Source organism: Phacochoerus africanus, chromosome 5, assembly GCF_016906955.1.
Source record: "Phacochoerus africanus isolate WHEZ1 chromosome 5, ROS_Pafr_v1, whole genome shotgun sequence".
Classification (NCBI taxonomy): domain Eukaryota; kingdom Metazoa; phylum Chordata; class Mammalia; order Artiodactyla; family Suidae; genus Phacochoerus; species Phacochoerus africanus.
The window spans coordinates 45,352,747-45,360,808 of NC_062548.1; positions in this window are offsets into that span (position 1 = coordinate 45,352,747).

Genomic DNA, 8,062 nt, shown 5'->3' on the forward strand with positions numbered 1-8,062 from the left:
TCCTTAAGGATCCGGCGTTGCCGTGAGCTGTGGTGTAGGTTGCAGTTGTGGCACAGATCCCACGTTGTTGTGGCTGTGGCTGTGGTGGAGGCCGGCAGCTGCAGCTCTGATTCGACCCCTAGCCTGGGAACCTCCATGTGCCACAGGTGTGGCCCTAAAAAGCAAAAGATAAAATAAAATAATATAAAAATTTTAAATGGCCTCATTGTCCTACATCCCCACTAGCACAATGTGAAGGTTCCCGTTTCTCCACATTCTCAACAGCACTTGGTAGCACCTTTTTTTTTTCTTTCTTTTTAGGGCCACACTTGCAGCATATGGAGGTTCCCAGGCCACAGGTCCAATTGGAGCTGCAGCTGCCGGCCTACACCACAGCCCCAGGCAATGCCAGATCGAAGCCGAGACGTCAACCTACACCACAGCTCATGGCAATGCCGGGTCCTTAACCCACTGAGCGAGGCCAAGGATCGAACCCACAGCCTCATGGTTCTTGGTCGGATTCGTTTCCGCCGCACCACGACAGGAACTCCAGTAGTATCTATCTTTTTGACAACTTTTGTTTTCTTTTAGACTCCTGACCCGTGGCTGGTGGGAAAAGCAGGCATAGACAGAACAGGCATGGCTCACTCTGCGTTTCAGTGCGATGTGATTGATCCCTGCAGGGCACAGAGTCAGTCAGTGGGCACAAAGAGCAGTGGGGGGGGGGGCAGTGGGGACACCCCGCCCTCTGTGGGAGAAGCTCAGATTCACCCCGTTTGGAAACAGGTCTGGCTCTTCGCGTCCACCTTCTCTAGCCTGTCTTAAACGTGAGGAAACTATTCGAGAAGTCCAGGGAACTAGGCAGGGTGCTGGTTCAGCTCCTCCCAAGAGGAGGTGGCCAGTGGGCACTGCTCCTGGGACACTGCCCCAGCTCCTGGGGCCTCTCAGCGGCGTCCCCGCCTTTGCAGGGTTCCCTGTGGCCCCAGCGATCCAGGCCTTCAGCTCAAAGACTCCGCTAGCCACCTCCCCAACTCCTCCTGCCCATCAGGGGATGCATCCCAGGACTGGAACCCCCCACTCCATGGGCGGCTCTGGGAAGATCCCAGAACCACAGGCTTCTGCTTCCCCGGCCCTTCCGCAGGACGCGTCTGTCTTCGGGAAGCCGCCCTTCTCCCTCTTCCTCCCAGGCTCCCCAGGCCTTTCCTGGAGCCCTTGCTCCGGCCCAGCTCCCTGATGAGAGAAGAGTGGTGATTTGATTAGGGGGTATTTCTTGCAAGACAGCTGGGTCCCCAGCATTGAAGGACCACACAGGGTGATGTTTTCAGGGGCTTATGCCAGCACAGGGGACCCAGGCTACTTCACTGCACAGCGGTGTTTCTGCCAGGTGTTTGCAGACCCTCAGACGGTGGGAATCAAGCAAGCAGAGGCACCTCCGTGTTGCCGCCTCCGTGTGCAATGCCGTGGGAGGGGGCTCAGCAGGAGTGCAGAGCAGCCCAACAGGGGCTCTGGGGGGCCTGGTGGGAACTCATATCGCTGGGAATTTGGGAAGGGCTGCCATGAGGCCAAGGCTGGGCTCTGGGGAGGGAGCCTGTACAGCTCTGGGAGCAGGGGAGTCTGAACACACATCTCTCGTGACCCGCCCTCCGGTAGGTAGGTGACAAAGTCCCACGTGCATTTTGGATCTGGGGCTATATCCACCTCCAGGCCCATCCGTCCCACCTTTGACCCGGGTCCCTGGGCTTCGGGGAGAGGACAAAGGGATCCAGGGCCCCCAGCACCACCCCTCTGTCCCCAGAAGAGTTCCCACTTCCTCATCACGCCGCGCAGCCCCCCCCACCTTCCTGGACAGCCCCACGCCCCACCCCACCCCCTGTCCCCCACGCAGCCTGAGCCCAACCCCGCTGCCCCTCAGGGCTTGAGAGAGCCAATGCCACGCCAGGCCACCACCTCCTCCCGAAACAGGGCCATCCCACTCGTGTCACCGTCCCACACCGGGGCAAAGCCAGGTCACACTGATGAGAAGACAGCTTTTCTGAAAGAACGCTCTTCTTAGCATTTTTGAAACAGTGATTTTCAATTTTAAAATCCTGTTGGGCTTCCTTCCTCTTATTATGGTTTTGGCTTTGGTTTTATTTTGAGTTACGTGGGGAGAGGGGAGGGGTTCTCTTCTCAGCCTCAGGGCCTCCAAAGAACCTGAGCCATCTTGGAGTTCCCGTTGTGGCGCAGTGGTTTATGAATCCAACTAGGAACCATGAGGTTGCGGGTTCGGTCCCTGCCCTTGCTCAGTGGGTTAACGATCCGGCGTTGCCGTGAGCTGTGGTGTAGGTTGCAGACGCGGCTTGGATCCCACGTTGCTGTGGCTCTGGCGTAGGCCGGAGGCTACAGCTCCGATTCGACCCCTAGCATGGGAACCTCCATATGCCGCGGGAGCGGCCCAAGAGAGAGCAAAAAAAAAAAGAACCTGAGCCATCTTGTCACCGCACCCCCCACCCCCCAAATATCCCAGTGTGTGGCTCCCGAGAAAAAGGACTTTTCTCTCTTTTCATTTTTTGGCCTCCTGCGATGTACGGAGTTCTGGGTGAGCAGTAGTTGCTGCGGAAACAGAAACGCCAGCTCCTGAACCCACTGTGCCGGGCTGGGGATCAAACCTGCGTCCCAGCACTCGAGAGAAGCAGCCGCCACACCATGAACTCTGAAAGGGCTTTTCCGAAAGGACTCCCAGACAAAGATCACGCCTGGGGGATTGCATGATGCTGTAACACCACTACCTCACGCAGAGGGAACAGCCCGTCTTTGCCAATTGTCCCCAAAATGCCAGCCCCACAAACAGTGGCCGGTTGTCCATCTTTTTAATCCCCTCGCATCCAGGGCAGTCCCTCAGCCTTGGTCTTCCCGACCCTGACACTATTGCTGCCAGCAGGTGTCCCTCCATTTGTATTCGTCTGAATTTTCTGGGTGTGACGGTGTCTGGTCGTTGCTGAGCCCAGGCAGGTGCAGCCTGGATTCGGGCGACCTAGAAAAGGGCCCAGGCGCTGCAGGTTGGTCAGACATCCCTTTATGGGCATCAAAACAATCGCTAGCAGGGGCACAGAAAGTCCCTTTTCCAGGCCCCTACACAAAGCCGGTGTTTGCCAAGATGTCACCGAAGGGGCAGCAGGCATCACATTCCACTGCACGTGCACCTGCATGGTCACCGTCATGGACCACTTGCTCTTCCGACCCTCCCAGGGACAGTGTGCGGCTGGGAGAGAAGGGCCCGAGTCCCTCCCTCTTCCCCACACCCACCCTCTCAGGTCTTTTCACCTCACAGGCTGCCCATTAATTCTTCCGCGAGGTCCCTCGGCGAGGGGCGAGGAGCACTGCACCCGCAGGCGCAGCAGCAGTAGATCCGCAGCAGGCAGGCTCTCCCCCAGGACCACCAACCAGCTGGCCGTGAGGGAGGCTCGCCTTTCTCAGAGGCTCTCCCTCTAGTCTTTCCAAAGTTAATGTATCCCAGCAGTTCCCATCGTGACGCAGCGGAAACAAATCTGTCTGGTATCCATGAGGACGCAGGTTCAATCCCTGGCCTCACTCTGTGGGTTAAGGATCGGGTGTTGCCATGCGCTGTGGTGTAGGTTGCAGATGTGGCTCGGATCCGGCGTTGCTGTGGCTGTGGTGTAGGCTGGTGACTACAGCTCTGATTAGACCCCCCCCCCAGCCTGGGAACCTCCATATGCTGCGGGTACAGTCCTAAAAAGACAAAAACGAAAAAGAAGTGAATGTTTCTGTAGCTGGGGCATCTACAGATTAGCTGGAATGAGACTGCTCAGCTGGTATGTACACGCGACATTCCCAGCCAGTCAGACCCCATACCCCCGCCTTCTGAGGCTGTTAAGATGTCAGGAACCATTCGACGTTGTAGGGCCACCTCTCACCATCGATACACCTCACGGAGGAGCCCAATGGGCTGGTGTGTGACGTGAACTACCCAGGCCATATGCAAGGCTTCTGTCACAATGGTGGCTCCTTGGGGTGCAAAGAGGGCTAAGGGGTAACACCACCACGTGATTCGTTTATCTGATGTGGGGCTCTGAACGCCCCCCGATCACTGGGCTGCTTCTGCAGGGTAGGGGGTCATCGGGCCGGAAGGAAAGGCTGTCCCCTCGTGCACTGGTCTGTCCAGTTGCCGCCCAGTAAGTACGGGGGCCACCCGTGTTGACCACAGACCAGGGGCCACCCCAGGGACAGGCGAAGCAGGGACTCTAGCTGCACTTCTACGGGCCGGGTTATTTCCGATCGTGTCTTCCCAAACCGACACGTCCACACCAAGGGCCCTGGGAGCTCACCCAAATACCGTTCCCACACCCTCGCTTTTCAACCAACAAGAGCCTCTCACCCTCACCTGGGCAGCTTCCACGGCACGGCACCCCAGCACATCCCAGACAGAACACCCGAGCCCAGGGCGCAAATGATGGAATCGCTTGCTCACGCACCAGAACAGACACCTTGGCCTTTTGTGGGCCACCCCCACCCACACAGCTCGCTGGCTGCTCTGTCCTGTTCCCATTTCAAACCAGATGGTACCATCTCTGGTTGCTCAGCCACCGCCGTCCAAGGGCCCGGCGGCTCCGACTGGACCCATCGGTGTACCGGGCGTTCTTTGGCATCGGCGCTGGCCCCTCCGCACAGCGCCCGGCCTCGGGCTCCACCTCCACAGTAAAGGTTATGGGACCCAAACTTCCTGCAGCTCCGCTGGCACGAAGTACTCCGCTGTCACAGATACGCTCCCCGTTCAGCTGCGCGGGCGTCTGGGCTGTGCCACTGTGGGGCGTAACTGCCCCATCCTTTACGCATCCAGCTATCAGGTGGGTAGTCTGTGCCACCCAGGAGCGGAGGCCATTATGCTCAGTCACCAGCAAGGCTGCACACACAGCCGCCAGTTGCTTTTCAACCAGCAGGTGTCACTCCCGGCTCCCTTCTGTAACTGAGACCAAAACCGTCTGGGCTGTTGCACTTGTCCTAACCTTTGCCGAAAGCCCCACCCAGACCCGTCTTGAGTGACACATACGTGGAGCTCAAACGGGCGCCCAGGTCAAACACCTGCAGGGCTTGGGCCGCCCTGTTCGTTCGTACATTTCGCAGCATAAAACTCATCTCTGCCCCATGGTCCAGTCCCACGTTGCCCGCTTTCATGTCAGGGCACAGGATGGTCCCAACAACCAGGCTAAAAGGGGAATAAATGCCCTCTGATCCCCTCGGAGTCCCCAAGACACTCTCAGGTCTCCCCCGGGGTTGGCCCGTATCTTATCCACAGCAGCCTCAGGATAAGCCTTGTCTTACCTGACCAGACAACTGCTCAGACTTGACCCATGCCCAGGCCCCTGCAAGTTGGCTTCATCGATTGCCAGCCCCGTGACTTCAGATGTGTCACCCCGCTTCACACCAGCCATCCAGGTGAGTTACAGGGGCTCGGAGCCATCTGTACGACACCCACCTCTTCTAGCTCAGCTGCAGTCCCTGTAATTTCCTCCTGGCCTCCAGAGAGAGTACTGTTTTGTGGTGTGCCTGCCTCGGAACTGGCAGCTGCCCAGGGGGAGGCTTAGCAAGTCCCCGCACCACTGCCTTCACCACACGTGCCTAGAGACCCAGTTCCCCCACTGGAGTCTGCAACCGTAGCCCTCGAAGCCCATCTACCCCTAGGACACACTCTGGGATTGGAGACCCACAAACCCTGTGTTCCCTCGGTGGCACTCATCTGACTCCTAAAGGTAATTTTCTTTTTTTCTTTTTAGGGCCACACCCTCGGCACATGGAGGTTCCCAGGCTAGGGGTCCAATCAGAGCTACAGCTGCCTGCCTGCATCTCAGTCACCGCAATGCGGGATCCAAGCCTTGTCTGCAAACTATCCCAGAGATCATGGCACCGCCAGATCCTTAACCCACTGAGCGAGGCCAGGATTCGAACCTACGTCCTCACGGCTGCTGGTCAGATTCGTTTCCTCTGAGCCAGGATAGGAACTCCCCTAAAAGTAACTTTATATCATGCACTTTAATGCTGAGGCCACCACATCCATCTGTATACAATCTGGGACCTTGGAATTTCTCTGGGCTGCCACGAGGAGCGGGTACAGCAAACTCCACATATGGCGTCCAGTCCCCATCTGTCCCCTGCAGACGGGCACCTCTGCCTTCACCCTGTTCAAAGATAAACAGGGCGTCCTCCCCCTGCGGGACTGTGGACACCAAACGGCCCTCCAGGCGATCCGCTCGTGCCCAACCTTTTGACTCCTTAATCCCCTCTTCGGGTGTGGCCCTGCACCGGCACTGCCATGAAGTTCTGATCTTCCTGGAGCTGCTGCCATAATTCTAGTGACTCTGCATTCGGCGTGCCATCTCTCTTGGTTCGATCTGCCCCTGCCCCCGCAGGGTCTCTCCACATTTGGGTGCAGATGGCTCACAGGCTTGTTCTTCCTCATGAAGGGGGTCCCAGCCTATCCAGTAACCACAGGAATCCCCTTCCCCTGGCGCCTGCTCTCGGCCTCGTCCCAAATCGTGATTACTTCATTTGTCCTTCCCCCACACGTGGAGCCAAAACGACCGTTCAAGACTCAAAGGATGCTGAGGGGCACTCTGCAGCACGAGAGCCCTCATTCCTGCTGCAAAACGCTCATCAAACCCATGAGTATTAACAGTAAACATAGCTTGTCGCATTTAAGTTCTCGTAACACCTGCCAATTCGGCATACCTTTGCCACTTAACGGTTTTGGGTACCCCTCCCCTGCCCACACAGTCCGCACGGCTGCTACCACCCAGTCCAGCAGGGAATGGCCACCTTGGCCTTGCTGCTGACTCTCCTGCGGCTGCTGCCACAATAAGGGATGCAGGGTCACCAAAGCCAACTTTTCAATTTCCTGGGCAGAATAATACCATCCACCCTTCGATCCCACAGTCTCAATAATCAGGCAGCCAGTGGTTCACCTGGCCGTTGGCGAAACTGTTTGCCCAGGTCCACGAGCGCTACCTGAGTGTAAGGGCGTAAGCGGTGAATTCTGTCGTCTGTGGGGGCTCAGCAGCATGACCCCCTGGGGCCATTGGCGGCTGTTGCTTCACCTTCTGAGTCACTACGGACTCAGCGGGGGTAGGAGCTTCCTCTTCCTCATCCGAAGGCTCTCTCATTTCAGTGGGGGTGGACAGGTCCTCTTGGGATCAGCACCCCTCCCGTCAAGTTTCCAAACTCTTGCTGAGGACAACCACTTCCTCCTGCAACTCTCACACCCGGCAGATTCACTCAGCATGGCCTCTGACTCTGCCTTCAGGGCTGTAAGGAACACCCACCCACAGCCCCGGCGGCCCAGCAGGCACTCTGCTTTTCCAAAGCCCACCCTGCAGGGCTTTCTTTGTCTATACAGGGGACCTGTCCATCTCGGGTTATTCCGAGGAGGGCGCCCAGGCAGAGAAGAGGCTGGCCACCCAGGACCACATACTCTTGGCCGACCACCCCTCCACTCCTCCCAAAGGGTCCGAAGTCTCCATACCCCACTGTGGCGAATCCTGCCCACTACACCAATAGTATTGTAGTCGCTCGAGACCAGGCAGGTGCAGCCTGGATTCGGGCGACCTAGAAAAGGGCCCAGGCGCTGCAGGTTGGTCAGACATCCCTTTATTGGCATCGAAAAGCATCGCCAGCGGGGGCACGGAAAATCCCTCTTACATCCCCCTACACAAAGCGGGTATTTGCCAAGACGTCACCGAAGGGGCAGCAGGCATCACATTCTACTGCGCATGCACCTGCATAGTCACTTTCAGGGAACACTTGGCTCCTTCGTCTCTCGCCGGGGCAATATGGCGGCTAGGAGAAAAGGGCCCGATTCCCTCCATTTTCCCTACAGATGGGCTCAGGGAAGCGTGACCCAGGAAGCCCTCAGGGCCATGCCGTGTCCTTAGCACAACGTGGTAGCAGGTCCCCACCCGCATTCCGCGGTGGCTACACGGAGCTGCCCCACCCGCCCCAGGCTGCGCTGGGCGGCAGGACTACAACTCCCACAAGACCGCGCGCTCCCCGCGGCCGCCCTCACGCGGGGCCGCCGAATCACGTGACTGCCGCC